The 24,608-nt window shown below is 41.5% G+C and overlaps 1 pseudogene; it reads right to left on the reverse strand.

The window, feature by feature from the left end:
• Positions 1 to 1,923: 1,923 nt before the first annotated feature.
• On the reverse strand, positions 1,924 to 24,608 carry LOC129136107 (arf-GAP with GTPase, ANK repeat and PH domain-containing protein 5-like; annotated as a pseudogene).

Below are 24,608 nucleotides of genomic sequence, written 5' to 3' on the forward strand. Positions count from 1 at the left end.
TATGGGTCACTGCAGCCTCCACCTCCTGGGCTCAAGTGATCTTCCTGCTTCAGCCTGCCATGCCATGTAACTGGGGCCACAGGCATGTGCCACCATGTCCAGCTAATTCTTGATTTTTTTTTTGGTAGAAATGGGTCTCAGTTTATTGCCCAGTCTGGTCTTGAAGTCCTACACTCGAGCAGTCCTCTCAACTTGGCCTCCCAAAGTGCTGGGATTACAGGCATGAGATACTGTACCTGGTCTTATTTTTTCTTTTCTTAAGATACAGGGTCTCACCATCTGGCCCAGGCTGGACTCAAACTGCTGAGCTCAAGTAATTCCCCCATCTCAGCCTCCGAAGTAGCTAGGACCAAAGGCATGAAAACACCATGCTTGGCTTGTCCAATTTCATTCTACACACTTTCTCGGTATTTCAACAGCTGCTGTTGCTCTTCATTCTGTAGCTCTACATCAGATTCATGCTCTAGTCCTGTATATCCAAATGATGACTAGAGGCTGCCGGCTCTGCTCTTTCAAAGGCACAATGAGCATAGCCCGTCTACAAAACTCTCCCTTTTCCAATCCAGCTTTCCCTCCTGCATCACCTATCTCTCTACATCTGGAACCATCAGCAGCTGCCTTCATAAGGCACCTCGGTCTGGCATTCGGAAAACCACCCTGTCTTGCCAGAGCCGCTTGGTCTTGGGTAGCAAAAGCTGTATGCAATCTAAATCAAGCTTTCAATTATGAGAAATCACATTCCTTCTTTTCCCTTTGTAATATACTCGTGTTTTTTTTTTTTTTTTCGTTTCTCAATAAGCAAATTGTACCACCATCTTATTCTGAGATGCTCCTTTTTAAAAGCTGTGGATCACATTAATGGAAGTGTTAACTGCTGGGAATATTTTCCATGTGCAGTGATCTGTAACCCTCTTTTTCTTTTCTTTTTTTTGAGACCGAGTCTCGCTCTGTTGCCCAGGCTGGAGTGCAGTGGCACAATCTCTGCTCACTGCAAGCTTTGCCTCCTGAGTTCATGTCATTCTCCTGCCTCAGCCTCCCAAGTAGCTGGGACTACAGGTGCCCGCCACCATGCCCAGCTAATTTTTTTTTTTGAGATGGAATCTCGCTTGGTCGCCCAGGCTGGAGTGCAGTGGTGCAATCTCAGCTCATTGCAAGCTCCGCCTCCTGGGTTCACGCCATTCTCCTGCCTCAGCCTCCCAAGTAGCTGGGACTACAGGTGCCCGCCACCACACCTGGCTAATTTTTTTTTGTATTTTTAGCAGAGACGGGGTTTCACCATGTTAGCCAGGATGGTCTTGATCTCCTGACCTTGTGATCCACCTGCCTCGGCCCCCCAAAGTGCTGGGATTACAGGTGTGAGCCACCACGCCCAGCCATGCCGAGCTAATTTTTTGTATTTTTTAGTAGAGATGGGGTTTCATGATGTTAGCCAGGATGGTCTCGATCTCCTGACCTGGTGATCAGTCCACCTAGGCCTCCCAAAGTGCTAGGATTACAGGTGTGAGCCACTGCACCCAGCCGATCTGTAACCCTCTTATCTCAACTAGCTGACATTATTACTTCACATCCAGTTCAATTTATAAATTAAGAGAGGTGCCATGGGCCGGGCATGGTGGCTCACACTTGTAATCCCAACACTTTGGGAGGCCGAGGCAGGTGGATCACGAGGTCAGGAGTTCGAGACCATCCTGGCTAACATGGTGAAACCATGTCTCTACTAAAAATACAAAAAATTAGCCAGTTGTGGTGGCAGGCACCTGTAGTCCCAGCTACCTGAGAGGCTGAGGCAGGAGAATGGTGTGAATCCGGGAGGCAGAACTTGCAGTGAGCAGATATCACGCCACTGCACTCCAGCTGGGGTGACAGAGCAAAGCATCGTCCAAAAAAAAAATAAAAATAAAAATGAAAAAGAGGTGCCATGTGTACAAAAATCAATGCATATTTATGAACTTTATTTCAAATATATTTTCACACATTTTATCTAAATACATAATACAGAAGCCTGTGTGACTTGGGCAATGTGGCCAGGAGGGCCTGAGACTAACACATCCACCTCGGCAAAAGGACATAAAATATGTCTTATGGTCAGAAAAATCAACATTTTGTGTATTTACTTAGTTTACGAAAAGTACTGAAAATGTTATTATTAGCTGAATTTGTGATTTCATTTTGAAATTCTGAGTTATCCTTATTTTTCCCATTTTGTTTTTGCACCAAGGAGACTGCAGTCAAATAAAACAGATACTACACGCACTCGTCAGGGCAGCCGTACTGCAGAAGCACGTTGATGCACTCCTGGCTGGAGGCCTGCCGGGCGTAGGTCAGCGCTGTGTTCCCGTGGGCATCTCGGGCCATGACGTCCACCCCGTACCAGATCAGGAGCTGCGCCAGGACCACATTCCCCTTGCGGCAGGCCAGATGGAGCACCGTGCAGCCGTCTCCCTCCCCACAGGTCTCGTTCACCTCCTCACAGGAGCCATGTGCCAGCAGCAGGATGGCTGTCTGCAGGTCCTCATCAGCGGTGGCCCGCAGCAGGTGCTGGCCCAGGGACAGCTCAGTGCAGGGTAGTGGGGCCAGAAAGAGCTTCTCCTCATATTTGGAACGGATCCACCGTTCCTTCTCTTCCCTCGTGGACTTTACTGAGGGTTTTGTCTGCCCCTGGCTGCTCCCTTCCCAGATGCTGTTGGCTAGGTCATTGCCAATAGATGACATAACCTTCCTGAGCTCAACTGGCCAGTCATCCAGCTCCAGAGATCGCACACGGGAAAGGCAGGTGCCAAGACTGCGGTGGATTCCTGAGCATTCAATACACATGAGGACTCCCAAGTTCAAACTGGCCACTTAGGATTCTGGGTCTCACAGTCCACACAGTGGGAGTTCCCACGCATGTTTTGGATCGACTGCAGGGCCATGGCCTCGCTCTGGCTGGTCAGCTGGGACTTGCTTTTACTGGTCTCGCATGTGGATGGCTTGGACCCATGCATCCCACTCCTCATACGTCGTGGCTCCAAAATGCCACGTTTGGCCAGTGGCAGACACAATCATAAAGTTGTTGGTGCTTTTCTTCTTTAGGTGTTTCTTTTTATTGGCATGAGGAGAGGGGGGCGGGTTGAGCTTGGGGCTGGTGGTGCTGGAGATACTGGGGCTGAAGCATATGGAGTCACCCAGCCCAGTGTCCATGTCCTTGGATAGGCCATTGCTTTTAGAGCTGGAGATGGGTGCGCAGGCCGATGTGGCTAGGGATGGCCACTTTCCTGGGACTTTGATGGTAGATGTCTGAAGGTCAATCTCTTTTTTATGAATATTCTTCATATAATCACCTAAGCTTGAATAATAGGTGAGCACGCCATTGGAACACAGGGTGACATATTTCTTTTTCCATGTCTTCAGCCATTTCCCACTTCGCTTTAAGAGCATGCCCTGTTTAATGGGGATGGCTCTGCCGCTCCCGATGGCGTCAGCATGACTCTCCGGGGCTTTCCTCTCTTTGTCTGGGTCAGTCCCTTTCTCAGATGTAAACAGGTTGGACCAGCGCATGGACCGCTTGCAAACGGGCGTGGGTGTGTTGGCAGTGGGAGGAACACTGAACTGAAGGTCCTCCTGGCTGGTGCTGGGAGTTGATGGAATGGAGGAGAAATAGTTATTTAAACTCCCACCTCCATTTCTTTTCTTGGTAATGTGCATGGTGGAAACCTGTGTGGAACAGGAGGAATGGCTTCAAAAATTGGGTAGTGGCTTGCAGGGTCCTATAGACAGCTCACAACTACCTTTTAAAAAGATACATTTTCTGGGCCAGGCATGGTGGCTCACACCTGTAATCCCAGCACTTTGGGAGGCCAAGGTGGGTGGATCACGAGGTCAGGAGTTCAAGACCATCCTGGCCAACATGGTGAAACCCTGTCTTTACAAAAAAAAAAAAGAAAAAAAATTAGCTGGGCATGGTGGCACATGCCTGTAATTCCAGTTACTTGGGGGGCTGAGGCAGGAGAATTGCTTGAACAGGGACCTGGGAGGCAGAGCCTGCAGTGAGCCAAGATCGTGCGATTGCACTCCAGCCTGGGCTACAGAAAGAGAGTCCATCAAAAAAAAAAAAAAAAAAAAAAAAAAAAAAAGATACATTTTCTGTTGTTTGGATAGTATATTTACTCATACTAGCTCACTAACTAAACAGAGCTGCAGATCAGTTCTTACTCCAGCACATTCTTTTTACAACACTTAAGATGACTAAATGCAACATGAAATGGGGAAGATTTAAAAAAAGATGGCTTTGACTTCAGCATGAAACAGATACAAGTGTACGATGACAATACAACCTCAATAAAAGTGCCACTTACCGCAAATGAGTGTAACTGTTCATCAAGTGTCCTCAAAGATCTATCTGCATCTCTATAAAATAAGAAAGCACATTACTTCAAAAACTGTTAATATCTTGGTATAATATTTGTTTAGTAAAATACTGCCTCCTGTGTGCTTTGGTGTTTACTTTACCAAAGCAGTTTTTACGAATTCTTCTCCTGGATCCTGACTTGCAGAGGCTTTCCTGACTTCTTCTTTCTCAGCACATCATGGCCTGTACCGTGAAGCCTTTTATATGATAACCAGTCAGAAATGCCCATGAGTGTTGGCTCTCCCTAACAGGCCATGGCAATAAACCAAACATATTTTCACTCTTCTAACCACATATTGAAACACAAGAATGTTCTACAAAGCAGTAGTAGTAACCTTTAATAAATGTAAATGTGATTCAGATTTCCTAGCTTCCTTTCTCTTTACTTCTCTGTAGTATACTCTCATGATGTATTTATGTATTTTCTGTTGTCTGAATGACAAACTCATCTGCCTTTTTAAGAGGCCAGTCTTTGAGGAACTTTAAACTTTGTAAAACTAACGCATTGTGCCTGTGTATAAACCAGTGGTTCTCCAAATGTGCTCTGTGGACCTCTCGGGATCCCGAAGACCCCTTCCAGAAGGCCTAAGAGGTCATAACTGTTCTTTTTTTTTTTTGAGACCAAGTTTTACTCTTGTTGCCCAGGCTGGAGTGCAATGGTGTGATCTCGGCTCATGGCAACCTTCGCCTCCCAAGTTCAAGTGATTCTCCTACCCCAGCCTCCCAAGTAGCAGGGATTACAGGCACCTGCCACCACTCCTGGCTAAGTTTTGTATTTTTAGTAGAGATGTGGTTTCACCATGTTGGCCAGGCTGGTCTTGAACTCCTAACCTCAGGTGATCCGCTTGCCTCGGCCTCCCAAAGTGCTGGGATTACAGGCCTGAGCCACTGTGCCTGGCCAACACTGTTCTGAATCATACTAATTAAACCTGAGAAAGCTGATGAAAAATTTTAAAAATTAGTGAAAGTAATACAAAGTCATTGCCTGCTTTTTCTTGACACTTGCCATGATTGTATAAAAGCAAAAGTGGGTACAATGGCTGGTTTCTCAGCATAAATCAAGGCAGTGGTACCAATTACATTAGTAGTCATTCTATTCTTCACTGTCCCCTACAGGTAAAAAACACAGCCTGAATTTCTTAAGAATGTCTTTGATGAAGCAGTAAAAATTAATGTTGTTAAATCTTGACATGTCTCTAATATTCTGAATAAGTGGAAAGTTAACCAGAAGCGCTTTTTTTTTGTTATTAAAGAATCCGTGATTTAACTGTGAACTGAAAAATCACTTTTTTCACAGAACATCATTTTTATTTAAAAGTACAACTGGGCCAGCGCAGTGGCTCACGCCTGTAAAATCCCAGCACTTTGAGAGGCCAAAGCAGGCAGATGGCTTGAGCTCCTTCAGGAGTTCGAGACCAGCCTAGGCAACATAACGAAACCCTGTCACTGTCAAACATATAAGAAAATTAGCCTGGTGTGGTGCCACACATCTGTGGTCCCAGCTACACAGGAGCCTGAGGTGAGAGGATTGCTTGAGCTGAGATCATGCCAATGCACTCCAGCCAAGTGACAGAGTGAAACTCGGTCTAAAAAACCAGTTCAACTATCATTCTCAAAAATAAATGAAGTGAGAGGTTGTCACTTCAAGGGAAATACGTATTTGTTCCCAATGATAAAATTTAAGCTTTCCTCTGGACTTTGAAAAACTTGTTCCTTCTACTGTAGGCTTGGCAGCTTTTCAATACTTAAAGGCGTGTTAAAGTAAGATTGGTGGTTAAACTAAAAGTGATTTTTGACACAATAAAACATAAACCAATATATTCCAAGTAACTAATGCATGATATTATAAATGCAAGTATGGAGCAAAAGATCCATTTACTGTGCAAGAAAGATCAATGAGTACTGATGGAATAAATTTATTAATATGTAAAATGCCACCGTAACTAATTTAAGAAACCACCACTTGTGAAGTTTTGATTTAGTGTTAACAAATACCCACAACTGTCTGAAAACTTTAAAAATACACCTTCTACCAACTACATATTTGCATGAGGTTAGGTCATCTTATTGCTTCTTTTTTTCTTTTTTTGAGACAGAGTCTCTCTCTGTCACCCAGGCTGGGGTGCAATGGCGAGATCTCGGCTCACTGCAACCTCCACCTCCCAGGCTCAAGCGATTCTCCTGCCTCAGCCTCCCAAGTAACTGGGACTACAGGCATGCACCACCACGCCCAGCCATTTTTTGTACTTTCAGCAGAGGCAGGTTTTACCATGTTGGTCGGGCTGGTCTCAAACTCCTGACCTCAAGTGATCCACCCACCTTGGCCTCCCAAAATGCTGGGATTACACGTGTGAACCACTGCGCCACACCAGCTTATTGCTTTTTTTGTTTGTTTGTCTAGACAGAGTCTTGCTCTGTCACCCAGGCTGCAGTGCAATGGCACAATCTCAGCTCTCTGCAACCTCCGCCTCCCAATTTGAAGCGGTTCTCCTGCCTCAGCCTCCAGAACAGGTGAGACTACACGTGCGTGCCATCATGCCCAGCCAAGTTTTTGTATTTTTAGTAGAGACGGGGTTTCGCCGTGTTAGCAAGGATGGTCTCGATCTCCTGACCTTGTGATCCGCCCACCTCAGCCTCCCAAAGTGCTGGGATTACAGGTGTGAGCCACCGTGCCCAGCCTCTTATTGCTTCTTTAAAGCAAATTGCAAAGAAAGCTCTAGAGAATCCATTTGTCTCCTATTAAGCTCAACATGAGAGACTTTAAATAATATAAATACATGACACACTTTTTACTCAACTTTTTGTTGTAGAAAAGTTATTTTTCAATGAAAAGTTTCTGTTAACAATACTGTTCTCAAGGAATATTTTCTGTTGTTATAACCTGGGTCATGGGTTACTACTGATATCTAGTTGGTAGAGGCCATGAATACTTCTAAACTCTCTGCAATGCACAAGACAGTCCTCACAACAAAGCATTATCTAGCCCATAATATCAACGGTGGTAAGGCTGTGAAATCTAAACTAAAAATAGATTTTGAAAAAATTTCAATTGTATAATTCTACCACACTAAATATCAATATAATCAATATAAACACATACTCTTTGAGATTCTCAATCATTTAAAAGAATTATGAGAGTCTTAAGGAACAAAGAAAATACAAATAATTTGCTTCGATATTTTAGTAGGCACAATACAGCTTATGATGTCTAAAGCTGTGACCTAACACTGAGCTTGATATCTTGCAAAGTAATTAGCTAGAATAACAAGACAGGTTTCTAAAAAGTTCACCTTTGTGTGATATGATGAGGTATCTCCAAGGTCACACTGTGGAAGGAAAAAAAATTCATAACAATAGATGTTATCATTTGTTAGGCCTGAAGACATTTTTAAAAAGGGGGGCAGAGAAAACTCTCCTAGCGGCCCTGAAATTCAAATCTTCTAGTTCAGAACAGTACCATAAGGGCACTTTGTTTTCATTTCTTTGTTTTTTACAAAAATATGAGAACCAAAATGCAAGGAAGTATGCTGTTAGAAGACGCGTTTCTGTTGGTGATTACAATATATAAATAATAACAGATTTCCCTGTTATATGCTTTTCTACCCATGAAACCTTTCGTCCCATGCGATTTATTTTATGTATTTATTTATTTTTTGACCCAGAGTCTGTCTCTCTTGCTCAGACTGGACTGCAGTGGTGCCATCTTGACTCCTCACAACCTCCACCACCCAGGTTCAAGCGATTCTCATGCCTCAGCCTCCCAAGAAGCTGGGACTACAAGTTTGTGCCACTATGCCCAGATAATTTTTTTTTTGGGGGGGGCGGTGGATGGAGTTTCGCTCTTGTTGCCCAGGCTGGAGTGCAATGGTGTGATCTCGGCTCACCACAACCTCTGCCTCCCGGGTTCAAGAGATTCTCCTGCCTCAGCCTCCCAAGTGGCTGGGATTACAGGCATGTGCCACCACGCCCAGCTAATTTTGTAGAGTGAGGCTCAAAACAACTGAGGGAAGGCAAATCTCAATTCTACTAATAGGTCTACACAATATTAGCACTTTTTAAAAAGCCTGTAACATTAGCAGGTAAGATGGATATGTCTATAGTGCTTCAAGTAGTTTTCATCTCTGAAATAATTTTAAAATCACAGAATTTAAAGTTACATGCTGGAAAGGACCAATGACCTTATGTGACATTTAATTCAATACTCGTTTTACAGATCAGGGAAACAGAGCTTAAAACTGACTTGCCCAAGGTCCCACCAAATAGGAGCAGTTTCTCGTCCTAAACTCAAATTAAGCAGTGGCTCTCAAACTTTGCTGCATATTAAAATCGCCTGAGAAGCTTTAATATCTGCCTCATCTTCCACATGAGACATTTTAATTTAATTAGTATTGGGTAAGGCTTTGGGCATCAAGGTTCTTGGTAAACGTTTCCCAGGTGATTTCAATCAGCAGCAAAGTTTGGAATGATTGAGTTGGGGTGAAAATCAGAATCTTCTGGGATGCTTTTCTTCACAGAAAGATGTCTCACATCCATCCCGATTTTCCTAAAAGGCTTCTCAGTGCCTAGAGATAGAGGGAAAGTGGAGATGGGAAGATACATGTGTTTGCAGACTTGTATTTTGAAAAAAACCTTGCATAAGTGATCTCAGCGAGTTCCACCTATCCCACTGACAACAGTGCACTACTGATTCATGATAAAACATTTTTCAAAATATCTTCTTGAAGCCAATTTGCCCTATTAATTTGTTCAATAACTTTATTTCACCAATAGTGAATACACCAAATGATCATTTCTCAAACTTGCTGGTGGCAAATTAAAACTTACTATACTCTCAAAAGTAGACTTCTAAAAAGTAGAATAATGAGGGAAAAAGCACGAAATTTGTTTCTGCAAAATTAATCTTCAAAGCTGCTTTTGAATTATATGCTAACATATCAAAATCTTTGGAACTCAGAAGAAGCCAGGGACTCTAGTCAAAGTAATTTTGGTGTATGTGTGCTCAAAGATTTAAGAGACTTGGCTGACTACAGACATTTAGTGATTACTCAATAGGTCCCAAAGCTCAGGACTTGAGACAGAGTTTGAGTCCAGTTTTTGTTCGAAACACAATTTCCTCTCAACTATTGTTAAAAGGGAGGGAGGAAAGTGACATTATTATGAGTGTAAACTTGCCACTTTTAATTGAAGTAAAAGTTATTGACAATTGAATTAGTTAAAAAGGCTAGTGCATTTGAAACAAAATTGTTTATAAGCTAGTTATGTGTACAGAATGAAAAGTTAAATTAAAGATAAAGACATTAATATTCTAAATTAGCACTTTCCAAACTGTGTTCTAAAAATCAAGACTAATAACCCAAGGAGATGAGAATAATGTACACTGGACAGCCCCTGTGGAGCTGGTGGTGGTGTTGGTTGTTATTCCTTTTAAAATAAACTTCATCTCAGGGTGCTCTCAAAGCGCATCTTTGTGGCCCACGAGGTGGTCATGCACGATGGGAGAAATTCAAATGCAGATACACTGTGGTGCCAGAAGAAGAAAAGCTGTTCCTTCTTCCAAGGATAATGTCCAAAGTAGTGCACACTGATTTAGGCCTATGATGCATTGAAAAACTAAGTTTCCACAAAAAACATTCAATAAAGGAAACCTATCCTTCTCACTGTGTTCAACATTGTCTAAAGGCATAAAGGCATCAAAAAGATACACTGTTTCTGGGATTGCTTCTTTGCTAACTGATTTTTCCTTCCACCACGACGTCTAAGATTAAAAGAGAAACTGATACTTAATATTGAGAATCTGGATATCAATATATGGTTGACTCCAATTTCTTAAACTGATTGCTGAAGAGGACAACCAAATGGCTGAAATAATTTTAGAATAAAGGAATCTGTCCCTCGGCAGCATAGTTGTACTCACGATATTATTGTCATTGTAAGATAATGCTGGCTGGCTGTGCTGTCATCAAGGAATATTGTCGAACATGAGCTGTATTGTTGACTGAAATGCTCAGTAGATACCTGAAGGGGACGGGAAGTGCAAGTCAAACTTATCAAAGTGTATTATTTTCTCAGTTAAAATGTCAAATGACAAAGTACTAAGATATGTCTTACACTCCATGAACTGCCTGAGTGTGGTATCATGTGCACTCTATAGAAAACCCATTGGAGGCTCTCAACTTCCAGAGATGATGTTTAAGATATGGGTTATAAAATGCTGCCCTTAATATGGTACCTGTCATCAAACCTAACAAGGATTTTATGAATTACCGTTAAAAATAATGGGAAAAGTCGGCTTCGCGGGGCGCGGTGGCTCACACCTGTAATCCTAGCACTTTGGGAGGTGGAGGCGGGCAGATCACGAGGTCGAGATCGAGACCATCCTGGCTAACATGGTGAAACCCCGTCTCTACAAAAAATACAAAAAATTAGCCGGGCGTGGTAGCAGGCCCCTGTAGTCCCAGCTACTCGAGAGGCTGAAACAGGAGAATGGGGTGAACCCAGGAGGCGGAGCTTGCAGTGAGCCGAGTTCGCGCCACTGCACTCCAGGCCGGGAGACAAAGTGAGACTCCATCTCAAAAAAAAAAAGAAAAGTTTAAAATAAGATTTCATTTTCTTTCTGCAGCAATAAAAAGCAGCTGAGAATTTCTGTTAATTAATTATTTATTTATTTTTTTATTTTTGAGACGGAGACTGGCTCTGTCGCCCAGGCTGGAGTGCAGTGGCGCGGTCTCGGCTCACTGCAAGCTCCGCCTCCCGGGTTCACGCCATTCTCCTGACTCAGCCTCCTGAGTAGCTGGGACTACAGGTGCCCGCCACCATGCCTGGCTAACTTTTTGTATTTTTAGTAGAGACGGGGTTTCACCGTGTTAGCCAGGATGGTCTCGATCTCCTCACCTCGCGATCTGCCTGCCTCAGCCTCTCAAAGTACTGGAATTACAGGCGTGAGCCACGGCGCCCAGCCCTTCTATTATTTATTTACTACGATAAAATGTAATGTATTAAATAATCATGCTACAAGAGCATTTTATTGCAGTGAATGCAAGACTAATGCATTTACTAAATTACTAATCCTAAATGTATTATTTCAGGTGATATTGTTACAAAAGAAGTGTTTCAGATTCAGAGGCTCTGTGTGCCAGGGCTGCTAGGCCACCAACAAGTGAGGAAGCCATAGGTTTCTCTAGTCCTATTTTCTTATGTGGAGGATAAAAAGAGTATCACTTAAATATTCTCTCACACCCTGAAAACAAATGACAACTTAAAAAATCTAACTTTCACTTCATGTTTAAATACGACTGCCAAGACATGACTCAAATGAGACTCTCGGAGAATACTTTGCATTCACTTCAAAACTTGATCAATTTCATTCTATAAATCATCTGACCTGCACCTAGCCATTTTCCTGCTCTACCCCTGCTCTCTGCCTAGAATACTGCTTTTCTCTTTCCTTGCTTCAGCAAGCTCGACTCCATCTACCCTCTTGGATCTCTTTGTCGGCAGCCACACCAAAAAATGTATTTTTATACATTAATTAGTTGAATTCACCACTGCTTACAAGATGCTAATTCCTGCAGAGTATTCCCCTCGTGAGAAAGTATGCCTCTCCATAAGAGTAAAGGAGGGTCCCTACTCTTCCTACCTCCAGCTGCTGAGCATAGAATTTTGACTAAATCCAAAACTTCGACAAGTGTTTGACAATTCACTTATCATTTGGAAGGTAAGTCTTACTACCTTTAATTACAGCAAAAACACTACTAACAGTTTACTGTTTATAGGTATTATTTAAGGTAGTCACAAAATAGAAACAAATACTCTAACGTCAGTCAGCATAAATGAGAGTATGAAATTTTACAATATTTAACAAGAAATGGAAGGGGTTACTTAGCAGTTTTAAGGTTTAATGACAAAAACTAGAAAATAATCGTACCTAGTAATTTAGTAAGTCAAAACCAAAGCCTTACCATCAAAGGTGCAGTACCCATTTGATGTGGATGCCCACGCACTGACTTCTTCTGCTGTACCTGCTGCCTCTCATTTTAACCCAATAAAAATACTAAAGTTGTTTTCCTTGTAGACATCTTTCACCTCCTTGGTTAGGTCTATTCCGAAGTATTTTATTTTAGTTTAGTTTATTTTTGCAGCTATCAGAAAAGGGGTTGAGTTCTTGGTTTGATTCTAAGCTTGGTCGCTTCTGGGGTATAACAGAGCTACTGATTTGTGTACATTAATTTTGTCTCCTGAAACTTTGCTGAATTCATTTATCAGTTCTAGGAGCTTTCTGGAGGAGTCTTTAGGGTTTCCTAGGTATATGATCATATCATCATCAAACAGCAACAGTTTGACTTCCTCTTTACTGATCTGCATGCCTTTTATTGTTTTCTCGTGTGACTGCTCTAGCTAGGCCTTCCAGTAGTATGTTGAATACAAGTGGTGAGAATGCGCATCCTTGTCTTGTTCCAGTTCTCGTGGGGAATGCTTTCAACTTTTCCCCCTTTCAGTGTTATGTTGGTTGTGGGTTTGTCATAGATGGCTTTTATTATATTGAGCTGTGACCCTTGTATGATGATTTTGCTGAGGGTTTTAATCATAAAAGGATGCTGCATTTTGTCAAATGCTTTTTCTGCATCTGTTTAGATGATCATGTGATTTTTTATTTTTAATTCTGTTTATGTGGTGAATGACATTTATTGACTTGTGTATGTTAATCCATCCCTGCATCCTTGGTATGAAACCCATTTGATCATGGTGGATTATCTTTTTTTTTTTTTTTTTTGAGATGGAGTCTCGCTCTGTTGCCCAGGCTGGAGTATGCAGTGCAGTGATCTTGGCTCATTGCAACCTCTGCCTCTGAGGTTCAAGCGATTCTCCTGCCTCAGCCACCTGAGTAGATGGGATTACAGGTGAGCGCCACCACACCCGGCTAACTTTTGTATTTTTAGTAGAGATGGGGTTTCACCATGTTGGCCAGGCTGGTCTCGAACTCCTGACCTCATGATCCATCCGCCTCAGCCTCCCAAAGCGCTGGGATTACAGGTGTGAGCCACCGTGCCTGGACGGATTATTTTTTGATATGCCGTTGGGAACTATAAAACGTTGCTGAATGAAGTCATGGACACAAACAAATGGAAAGACTCCCCATGCTCATGAATGGGTAGAATGAATATTGTGAAAATGACCATACTGCCAAAAGCAATCTACAAATTCAATGCAACTCCCATCAAAATACCACCATCCTTCTTCACAGAACTAGAAAAAACAATCCTGAAATTTATATGGACCAAACAAGAACCGGCATAGCCAAAACAAAACTAAGCAAAAACAACAAATCTGGAGGCATGACATTACCTGATTTCAAACTATACTATAAGGCCATAGTTGCCAAAATAGCACGGTACTGATATAAAAATAGGCACATACACCAATGGAACAGAATAGAGAACCCAGAAATAAACTCAAATACCTATAGCCAACTGATTTTCAACAAAGCCACCTAAAACATAAAGTGAAGAAAGTAAACCCTCTTCAACAAATGGTGCTGGGATAATTGGCAAGCCACATGCGGGAGAATGAAACTGGATCCTGAACTCTCACCTTACACAAAAATCAACTCAAGATGGATCAAGGACATAAATCTATGACCTGAAACCATAAAAGTTCTAGAAGATAACATTGGAAAAACCCGTCTAGACACTGGCTTAGGCAAAGACTTCATGACCGAGAACACAAAAGCAAATGCAACAGAAACAAATAGGTGAGACTTAACTAAAGAGCTTCTGCACAGGAAAAGGAACAATCAGCAGAGTATACAGACAACCACAGAGTGGGAGGAAATCTTCACAGTCTATACATCTGACAAAGGGCTATTATCCAGAATCTATGAGGAACTCAAACAAATTACAATTACAAAAATATGGAACCAGCCCAAATGCCCATCAATCAATGAGGGGATAAAGAAACTGTGATATACATACATATATATATATATGAGGAATACCACCTCAGCCATAATAAGGAATAAATTCATGGCATTCCCAGCAACCTGGATGGAAGTAAGACTATTATTCTAAGTGAAATAACTCAGCATGGAAAACCAAATATCATGTTCTCTTTCCTACGTGGGAGCTAAGCTATGAGGATGCAAAGCCAGAAGAATGATACAATGGACTTTGGGGACTTGGGGGAAAGGCTGGGAGGAGGGTGAGGGATAAAAGACTACAAATTGGGTTCAGCGGATACTGCTCAGGTGATGGGTGCACCTAAATCTCACAAATCATCACTAGAGAACTTAGTCATGTCACCAAATGCCACCTGTTCCCCCAGAAACCTATGGAAATAATAAATAAATAAATTAAGTACAGGATTTTTCTCAGCAAACATAAAATAAAACAAAGACTAAAGTTCATATTTTTCACTCTCCTTTTGGGCAGGACAAATTTTAGATATGTTTTTAAAGAATTAGTAACTTTTTTCCTTTTTCCGAGACAGGGTCTCCCTTTGTTGCCCAGGCTGGAGTGCAGTGGTGCAATTATAGTTAACTGCAGCCTCAAACTCCTGAGCTCAAGCGATCCTCTGCCTCAGCCTCCTCAGTAGGTAATACGAAAGGCGCGTGCCACCAGGCCTGGCTAATTTGTTATTTAACCTTTCTGTAGACATGAGGTCTTGCTATGTTGACCAGGCTAAAAATGAACAAATCTTAATCAACTTAAATATTTCTAACACTTTGGGCATTCAGGAAAACAGCTCCATCTATGTTGTGAAGTAATGGGAAGCATATGGCAGTGGATAAACTTGGAATGAAAATATTAAACAAGGCCTTAGGAGAAAAGTGTAATATGCTTATTATAGATACATTAATTTAAAAAAATTCTCTGGCTTAATATCATTAATTATACTCAAATTAGACTTTGATTTAAACACAGGTCCTAAATTTGGATTAAATATAATAGATTGACCACAAATTTATTTCGTCTCCCTCCGGAAGCCTCATTAGTCATAAAATAAAGGTTACACCCATGACCAGCACAGAAGGTTGACAGAGATAATTTTTAATAAATGCTGAGACATAAAAAGTAGATAAAGGAGTGGTAAATAACACAGAAACACAACTTTGGTGCCTACAGAAAGTGACTGGAGCAGAAGCGAGCCAGTTTGTCTTGCAGAACTAAAGGCAGGTTGTGAACTTACAGGCAAATGGCACTTTGGAAAGTAGGGTAAAATGTAAAAAAAAAAAAAAAAAGCCAGCAAGGTCAGTTGCAAATCTCTAACTAGAGCCCCAAGTCCACCTGTCCTTCCATCTGACAAGAAACTTAGATGTGTGTTCTCTGGATATATCAAACCTGAGAATTTCTGGCTCAGAGATACCATGGCTTAAACCTGAGATATAAAGAAAACTGTACACCAAAAATGGAACTCCAACTTTCTTGGCTAACTCTGCTTTTCCTTTCCAGGCCTGCTTTTACTTTCCAGGCAGAAAATTGGGAGATCCTTCTCAGAAGAAACTGAAATGTCTTCAATAAAGATCCCCAGATAATACACTGAGGTCTCCCAAATGAAAAGCTAGTCAGGCTTCTAAGGCCTCACACTGAGTGCTATCAGTTAACAGAAATCCTGCTTCCAAATAAAGCAGGCCAGGGACCACCACACATTGGAGGGAAGCCTCCAAGAAAAGAGATCAAAACAATAGAAAAAAGGAATTGATAGGACCAGTCAAAATCAGGAGCAAAACTTTAAAAAAAATCTTAAAACACTCTCAAAAAATATAAAATTCAATAGAAATAGTAGAGGATAAAGTCACAGAATATCCCAGAACTAGAATAAAAAGACAAACTGAAAAAAATAGAAGGGGAAAAATTAAAAATCAATGCAGGTGTACTGGTCTAAGCAGCCTAGCATCTGAATAACAAGACTATCAGTAAAAAAGTAACAGAGAAAATAAAAAAGAATTCTCAAGAAGAGATAGTCTGCAGGTTTAGTAGCCTCAATAAAATGAAAAGATCCCCAACAAGCTGTTATAAAATTTCAGAACCTTAGAGAGAGAGATTCTAAAAAGCTTCCGCAGATAACTAAAACCTGGTTGTAAATAACGTATCACACACTGGCAATAGATTCAAGAACAACACTGTAATAAGAGCACAACTGCAAACCTGGTTGTAAATAACGTATCACACACTGGCAATAGATTCAAGAACAACACTGTAATAAGAGCACAACTGCAAAATGTCTTCAGAACCATAAAATTTAGATTCAACCTAGAGGTGTACTCTCTATCAAAGAGGAGGGATTTTAACATCTCCACCCAGGAAAATGTGTTCAAGTACAACTAGAGACGATAACAGGACAGAAGGAAACACAGAATCTAGGACTCAGGCGATCCCACACAAGACAGCAGTTACGTGAGATCCCAAAAGACTTTAAGGAGTTAGCCCAGAAAAGCAGACATCGAGCATATCTAGGGAAACCCACGCTATATTGAACTAGGATGACAAAAGGCCAAAGAAAGTTGCCCCCCACACAAACATAAAAAGGAATAGATGTGTTTTCACAGATGGAAAATATCTTTGAAAGGCATGTGATAAATGCTACAATACTTGGGGGAAAAACAGCTGTTAGAAAACAGGCAAATGAATATAGTCAGAAAATTAGCTTCATGCTAAAAAATAATGGATGTGAAAGCAAACAGAGCACCCAGAGGCTACTTAACGATATTTGGATAGATAAACTAACGTAGGCTAGGAAAAAAGAAGATCCAGAAGAATTGCAGAAGTGCTCAGATTTCAGAACTGTTTCAGAGACAGGATGAAGGACATGGAATGCAGAGGCACAGTGAAAACACCATATGACTTAGCAGTGAATAATATTTGCAGAGTCATAATCATGTAAATATTACTGATTTAATTAAAAAGTGTGCTACAATTGGAAGAAACACAGGGAGAAACATAAGATCATGGTGTAGCGGGGAAGGTATGCTTTTACCTGCTGTGACAGAAAGTCAACAGACAGTGTTGGCAATTAACGTAGCTATTCTATTTTTGTTCTTTCATTAAAAATAAGGTTAAATATTTAAGGCAATTTTTTTTTTTTTTTTTTTGAGACAGAGTTTCGCTCTGTCGCCCAGGCTGGAGTGCAATGGCGCGATCTTGGCTCACTGCAACCTCCGCCTCCTGGGTTCAAGTGATTCTCCTGCCTCAGCCTCCTGAGTAGCTGAGATTACAGGCATGCACCACCACGCCCGGCTACTTTTGTATTTTTAGTAGATACAGAATTTCACCATGTTGGTCAGGGTTGTCTCAAACTCCTGACCTCAGATGATCAGTCTGCCTCGGCCTCCTAAAGTGTTGTGATTACAGACGTTAGCCACCATGCCCAGCTTTAAGGCAGATCTTTTGAACCAGACTATTGAAATTTAACTTAAATGTCAGAAATCTTTAAAAGGTGGACACGGTAAACTAAACACTTTTCTGGATAAATTTAATACTCAGGAAAATAGAAGAGATTTAGAAAATCCACAAAAAGAGGTCCATGCTACCACCACCAGGTCCACATTGTAATTTAAAGAAATCAAGAGAGACATCCTTTTATGTCAAACTATCAATTTCTTAACTATTTGAGTGTTTACTTACATGGTTTGTACAGTTGCTTCTTCTTATTTCTACAACTAAGAATAAAAAAAAAAAACTGATCACTTCTGATACAAATACCATAAAATAGAAGTAGTTGTTAACATCTTACTGATTACTCCTATGTAAAATGAGACAAAATTCCATTTAAAAAAAAATTTTCAATAATATATAATGTAAATTATCTGGCATGATTAATTTCATAAGTCAAATCTAAAAACTTAGGTTTTCATTTAGTTTACTTTTTGTTTCTATTACATACAAATGAAAGAATCCTCATGTACAAAAGAAAAGGGTAAAAAAATTAGGCCAGATGAAAAATTTAGCTAATAAAAAGTTTAACTGTTGCATATATGAGCCATGATCCATTAGTATTCTCTCATTCTGCATTTACACATAGCTTACTTTAATTATCAGACTCTAAGAGCTAACAGTTCTAAGAACTACTTCCTGACCAGACACCTATCTCTAGATGCAACAGAATCCCTGTAAGCATCTTGAACCACACTTAGTGGTTATCTACTAATATGTCACTAAAAACAAAACAAAATTAAAAAACGGTCTTTACACAACTGGAAAGTAACCTATCTTAAATTTTTTTTCTTTTTTGAGATGGAGTCTCACTCTGTCACCTAGGCTCGAGTGCAGTGGCGGGATCTCAGTGCACTGCAACCTCTGCCTCCCAGGTTCAAGCAATTCTTCAGCCTTACCCTCCTGACTAGCTGGGACCACAGGCACGTGCCACCATGCCTAGCTAATTGTTTTTTGTATTTTTAGTAGAGACAGGGTTACACTGTGTTAGCCAGGATGGTCTTGATCTCCTAACCTCGTGATCCACCCACCTCAACCTCCCAAAGAGCTGGGATTACAGGTGTAAGCCACAGAGCCTGGCCTAAATTTTGATGTTAAAATAAGTATACAAACCTAATTGGACATGGTGTCTGCAGCACAAAAAATCATTTTTTTTTTCCCTAAAAAGAGGCCAGAATAATAAAAGCCCCAAGAGGGACTTCGGCCATGCTTTGTTTCCTACACTGCCTCTGCCTTTGATGCTGGAAGGGCCTTGTAGGCAAAAGTTACTACCACTGAAGAGTGAGGGACATGGAATAGCTTTTCTTTTACTGCTTCCATGCTCTCTAGGTGTGAGAAGCCCATGGCTCTGGAAGGAACTGGGAAATACAATTCTGATATGTTTTGGATATGTTGCCCCTCCAAGTCTCATGTTAACATGTGACCCTTAATGTTGGAGATAGGGCCTAGTGGGAGGTGTTTGGGTAATGGTAGTGGATTCCTTATGAATGGCTTGGTCCCATCCCCATGGTAATAAGCAAATTCTCATTATGGTAATTTAAAAGACTGTGGTACTGGCCAGGTGCGGTGGCTGAAGCCTGTAATCCCAGCACTTTGGGAGGCTGAAGCGGGTAGATCACTTGAGATCAGGAGTTTCAGACCAGCCTGGCCAACATGGTGAAACCCTGTCTCTACCAAAAATACAGAAATTAGCCAGGTGTTCTGGTGCCCACCTATAGTCCCAACTACTCAGGAGGCTGAGGCAGGAGAATTGCTTGAACCTGGGAGATGGAGGTTGTAGTGAGCCAAGATCGTGCCATTGCACTCCACCCTGGGCAACAGAGTGAGACTCCATTTCAAAAAAAAAAAAAAAAAAAAGAGTGTGGTACCTTCCCCCTTCCCCTCTCTCCTCCCTCTTTCACCGTGTGGAACCACCTGCTTCCCCTTTGCCTTTTATCATGATTGTAAGTTTGCTGAGGCCCTCACCAGAAGCAGATGTTAAAGCCATGTTTGTACAGCCTGAAAATCTTTGAGCCAATTAAACCTCTTTTTGTTATAAATTACCCAGCCTTAGGTATCTCTTTATAGTAATGTAAAAAATGAAGACAAATCTAACCAGAAATAACTGACTCAAGATGGGCAAAGTCTACTCAAACTATAAAAACAAAGGTTACAAACTCCCGTGTTTTACTGTGCTGCATTACTTCGCACATTATTATAGAACCCTCACTTGTATTCTTGCTGTTTAAGTCAACTGGAAAACTTGGCTGTGTATGGCTTGTTGGCAAATAAATGAGGATTTAACATAACATTAAGGGAAATAAGCAGGAGTAGGGCATGTTTAAATTTACATTACATCAAATGAAAAAGTTAATAACCTAAAACTTTTGAGTAGCATGAACTTGGATGTGGTAAATGAATGTGGTCAGAGGACTGTGTAAGAGGAGGCCCAAATCACAGATTCAATCCATGATGATAAACAACTATGTTTTTTAATTTCTTTAAACGACAACCAAGCTGAAGCCTAAGTTCTATCATTCATCTTTAAAATGTACTTTTTGGAGCAAGGGAAAAGGGATTATAAATAAAGATAAATCCATTAATTATAAATAAAGATAAATCCAAGAATTATAAAGAGAAATCCATGACTCCTCCATCACATGACAAATTAATTGTGTTGATAAAAAGATGGCAAAATGTATAAACAAAAAGGTTACACGTTTTCACTAACATCATAACAACTAAAGGAAAGTATATCACATATTAAAATAAGACAATGAACATGTGAAAAGGTGAAAAATTTAAACCAATATGAGTTTTTCTAAATACTTTCTATAACCTGATCAAACAAGAGCTTTTATTCTTTCTCTTGGCGGAAAAAACAATGTCGTCTCACCATCTGTTTGAGAGTTCCTCTGGAATATTGTGCTTGCCTCTGGATTGGCAGAAGGGTTAAACTCCAAAGCTATATGCATAGAGGAAGAAAAGAAAAAGAGATGTAATCATTGATAAAAATTTATCAACTCGTTTATTCGACTGCTGCATTTAGGCTATTTCACTATCTCTACTTTGATTCTTATCCATTGAAATGAATGTATAGACATAAGATAGAGCCAGGCAAGATGGCACATGCTTGTAGTCCCAGCTACTCAGGAGGCTGAGATGGGAAAATCACTTGAACCCAGGTCAGGAAGTTGAGGCCAGCATGAGTAACACAAAGACACCCTCCTTTATTAAAAAAAAAAAAAAAAAAAAGAAGAGGTAAATTTTGGCTTTGAGTTGTGTAAAATCAACTATGCATAAAATAAATCAAGATGGCAGTAAGTTTTAAAAGACAGGTCTATTTTATAGGCAAAATATAAGATGTATTCTAGAGTTTTTAAAATTTTTTAAAAGTAAATTCATCATATCTGTCACTTCCATTTCATTCTGAGGACACAGAACCTTAGTTCTCTTGAGTAGCTGTCTTCCATAGTCATGTGATATCTCTAAGTTTTCATTTCTTCATTAGCAATACATAGGGAGAACATACACAGGCCTTATTTGTATTGGAAAGGGCCAAGTGAGACATACATAAACTGTGTTGTAATCCTAAAGAATGACAATAAAGAGCCATTTTTGGGCTCTCATCCAACACTACCCATCTACTAACTGGTGTGTAACATCCATCAGGCTTTCCTAACATCACCAAGAAGAGTATAAGTTTACACAAGTACTTACATGCTTTGTGTATAAAGGTACAATCAATTAATTCACATAATGCATTTGTTTATTCTAAAGCAATCCTTAAATATCTTGAAATGTGAAGATAGTACTTCCAAGTTACAAAGTCACACTCATAATGAGTTTTAATTATCCTACCTCTTTAAAAATTAAGAGCCCAACCAAAGTTTAAATAGAAGAGCTATAAGACATTTCCTCTACAGTAATGAAATCTCTGGCATTTAAATGAAACCAATAAGCCAACTGGATTTAATATGTTTATGATGCAATGTTTTCTATTTTGAAAATTTCAGTTTTTATTCAAGAACCATATTATTACCCAGAATTACTTTTACTTAGATTCATCTCTGCAAAATTTTAGAGGCAAACCAACTAATTGTTTTCTGTTTTCTACCGGCTCCCATCCCCTGCCTCTGCCAACAGTGTAGAGACTAAAAAACTCCAACTTTCTTTCCTTTTTTTTTTGTGAGACGGAGTCTCGCTGTGTCACCCAGGCTGGAGTGCATTGGCGTGATCTCTGCTCACTGCAACCTCCACCTCCCAGGTCCAAGCAATTCTCCTGCCTCAGCCTTGTGAGTAGCTGGAACTACAGTCATGCGCCACTAAGCCCAGCGAATTTTTGTATTTTTTTTTTAGTAGAGACAGCGTTTCACCATGTTGGCCAGGCTGGTCTCGAACTCCTGACCTCAGGTGATCCGCCTGCCACGGCCTCCCAAAGTGCTGGGATTACAGGCGTGAGCCACCAAGCCCAGCCAAAACTGTAACTTTCTTATCTTTGAACAAGATGCTATTGTCAGGAGGGGAAGGGACAAAGGGGGAGCCACGGCAACAAACACTCTTACAGGGAAGGTCTGACATTTTAACCTGCAATCTTTATATTACACATTAAAAGTCTACATTGACGTTTCATGTCCTTTGAAAGTTTTGACCATGAACCAATCCCCACCTCTCTTTTAGAACAAGGAGGTAAATAAAGTCTGTTAAGTCACCAGAATAAATCTGGAGACACATTTTCTGTTAAAGTAAGAATTTTGAAGTAATCAGAGCCTCATAGGTAAACTCCTTTGAGAAACCCCAAACACACACACACAACCATTTTTCTGCAGCCCCGGCTGTGACATTTTACACCTTTCACAATTATTTTAAGCACTCTCCTTTTTTCTTTTTCCTTCTGTGTTCAAATTACAGTTAGAAGAAACTAAGCAGCTTCTATCAAGGTGACTTAAAGCAGCCCATTAAGAATACCATATAGCCTCTCCCGTGGCAACCTCCATTCTGATTTTAAATAAGAAATCCCCAAATATTTGAATAGGAACTGTCCTGAGATTTGGCTACTTTAACAAAGGAAACAATTAGGCACTTACCTGGCTCCTTCACTTAGGTACCATCTGGATAGGTACAAAGAAAAAATAAGATGGGTACTGAAAAGTTGGGATATTTGAGTTTTTATTGAGAAAAGGAAGAGAATAGCTCAAAGAAGCCTAAACAAAGTCCCACAGGATAATAAACAGAGCTACAGACACTGTTGTCTCACCATCTGTTTGAGAGTTCCTCTGGAATATTGTGCTTGACTCTGGATTGGCAGAAAGGTTAAACTCCAAAGCTATATGTATAGAGGGAGAAAAGAAAAAAGATATAATCATTTATAAAAATTTATCAACTCATTTATTCAACTGCTGCTTATTCGACAAGAGCCATAAATAAATGGTCCCATGCCAGCCTGGGAGAATGAGATGAGAGAGCAAGAACTGGGCGATTGGGAGGGGAGGCGAAAAGAAACTGACTGGACTCGGTGGGGAAAGACTAAGGGGTGGGAATTCAAGGCAGAGCCAGCTTTTGTTCCTGGCCAGCCCCCGGGAAAGCTGGCTACAAGCAGAAAGGAGCTCGAAGTGGGGGATGCCTCAAAGGGAACCTTGGGGACAGCAGCAGCCAGAGGCAAACCGAGGGTAGATGGCACCTATCACCTCCTTACCTTCAGGCATCTCCCGGTCACGAACGTGGTGCATGTGGAGGTCCTCACCAACTTCAACAGTCACCTCAGCAGGCTGTACAGCAGCAGCCATGGGCACTCCTGCCATCCTGTCCCCAGTTCCTGCCTCATAGATCTCAGATTCAGAGGGACACACCGACCCCTGCTGCTGGTCAAACTCGAGGCTGACGCTAGGGTGCACACGACAGGTCAGTATGTTCCCCATGGGGTGCCTCTACTGTCTGCCACCACCTGTGCCTCTGCTCACAGCTTTGGCCACGCACTCCCACTGTCCTAGGCCGAGGCTATGCTGCACTTGCAGAGATGGTCTTCCTGCTCCTCGCCTGCCCACCTCACAGCGCGGCCCCGGGCACCAGCCCTGGCCCCGGCTAGGGCTGCGGGCCAAGGCCCGCACCCTGCTGCCTCCCCTGAGTTGACTTGTCTGGGAGGGTGAAGACCAGCCGGCTTATTTAATAGGTTGTGAACCCAACAAGCGCTGAGAGACACAACAAGTGCCTGAAGAGAGAACAGATGGAGCTCCTCCTCCTTCTGTAGTCACCTACAGACTGAAGCCCACTGGTCCCAGGTGGGAGCCCAGGCATGTGGCACACAATGCCCCACCCCACACTTCACAATGCCCTCCCCGACAGCTCACAGTGCCCCACCCTGCCTGCCACCCCTCCCCAACAGCTCAGAATGCCCCTGCCTTGGCTGCCCCACCCTGTGGCTTATGATGCTGCTGCTCTCCTGGCCCCTCGTGCAGTGCCAGTGGGACTAAGGTTTTCATTCATCACCAGCTTCCTGAGATTTTAGTCCTAAGAAAAGCACAGGGTAGTTCATTACTTGAAGCCATCTTCCTCTATGAGTTCTATACAAAGCCTCAGTAGAGTGGGTCCCATTAGCAACCAAGTTGAACAACTTTTATTTGCTGACTGAATATAGATACACCTGAATTGTTGACTGCTTTTGTAACTAAACACTCCTCTCCTGTCTTCCAATGAGTGGTCATTTTTGTCCGCAACTTGACCACAGCAATCCCTGGGGCCCTAGCTCTACTCTCAATAAAGAGTTATGGCTGTGTGTTTTGAATGACACCTTAGGACCCATCCTGCCTCCACCTCCTTCT

The sequence above is a fragment of the Pan troglodytes genome, chromosome 8 (genome assembly GCF_028858775.2).
Source record: "Pan troglodytes isolate AG18354 chromosome 8, NHGRI_mPanTro3-v2.0_pri, whole genome shotgun sequence".
NCBI classification, from domain to species: Eukaryota; Metazoa; Chordata; class Mammalia; order Primates; family Hominidae; genus Pan; species Pan troglodytes.